Raw genomic sequence first — 1464 nt, 5'->3', positions numbered from 1 at the left:
TACCTAGAACAAGATGGAAGTCAGTGGAGCAATGGGAATTAGGAAGGTCACTCTATAAATCCATATCTACTAACTTAGAAGTATGTCCAGGATATACTGTTTTAGATGCAACCCTGCACTGGAGTTTATAGCACTGTGATAGAGTAGAGGCTTGAAACAGAAATGAGGCCAAATTATCAAAAAAGTTGTGTATGTTGCTTGTCTGAGTTGCCGTGTGCTACAACTCTTGTGTTTACATCAAGAGACAGTGTTTCTCTTCAGGCCCCTTTTGTCTCAGTGGCAGAAGCAAGGGGATAAAGAGAAGGTAATCATTTGGAAAGCCTGGCAATGAGACACACATGTGGTGCTGCTGCTGTGACTTTAAGGTCTACCATCTTTAGAAGCTGACCTGTGGCAAGAGTGGCTTCCCTGCTAAGTAGAAGAGAAAGTATAACTGGAGTGCTCAGGTTGAAAGATGAGGCACCCAAAGATTATATACTGCAGATTTAGGCATGGATTCCATGAAGGAATAACACTGAAACCCAAGAGAGCAGGTGTTGCAGGATCTAGTACATCTTAAGGATTTCAACAATTAGTCACAATATGTGTTCTAGTTTAAGATAATAATAATAATAACAATAATAAATAGTCAGTGTTACATATTGCTAGGGGTGCATCAAGCCACACTGCCCAGGTTTGAGGCCCAGAATCTCAGCAACCCTGCTGAGTGGTTAGATATGTCTCACTAATAAGTGAGTATATCAGTCAGGATAGGCTAGGTTCTGCTGCGGTAACAAAGGACTCCCAAATCTCAATGGCTTCTAGCAGCAAAGGTTATTTCCCCCTCATGCTACATGTTTTTTGAGGACTAGGCTATGTCTGTATTCCATGTTCTTTTCACTTCAGGACCCATGCTGACGGAGCAGCCTCTATGTGGAATACTGTAGGCCATTGTGGCTGAGGGAATCGAGATGTGGAGAACCATGGGCTAGTTCTTAAAGCTTCTACTTCAAAGCAATCCACTTCCCTTTTGCCAACATATTATGTTACCCCTGAGTTTAACAGTATGGGGTTGGGGACTTTCACAGAAGAAAGAAAAAGGGGGAAAATTCGGGGAGAATAAAGGAGTTAAATATTTCAAAATATCATGCAGCACCTACCTAAGAACAGAAAATACCTGCTTCTTGTGGGTCATGTTAAGAGGATACCGAACATGGATCAATTATTTTGTGGTGATGTTAAAAATACCATAATTGGCACCATCAAGCTCAAATTCTCATGGAAATGGACTTTGTGGTTAACCACAGAAGTGAGCACAGCCACCAAGGGAATGCCATTCATGAAGAGCATCTGTGAGTAAGGTCACTGTGTAAAAATGGGGCAGTATGTCGGCATGGGTTCTGTCCGTGACTCTTCTCTTTCTTTCATACCTCACCTCTAATCATCAGCGAAGATTTCAAAATACATCTATCATTTGACTGCCTC

General features: G+C 41.8%; 1 pseudogene; it reads left to right on the top strand.

The window, feature by feature from the left end:
* The first annotated feature begins 311 nt into the window (after positions 1-311).
* On the top strand, positions 312-559 carry LOC116636422 (annotated as a pseudogene).
* Positions 560-1464: the final 905 nt, after the last annotated feature.

Source organism: Phoca vitulina, unplaced genomic scaffold, assembly GCF_004348235.1.
Source record: "Phoca vitulina isolate PV1807 unplaced genomic scaffold, GSC_HSeal_1.0 scaffold12, whole genome shotgun sequence".
Lineage (NCBI taxonomy): Eukaryota > Metazoa > Chordata > Mammalia > Carnivora > Phocidae > Phoca > Phoca vitulina.
This window is presented reverse-complemented; position numbering and strand designations above follow the sequence as displayed.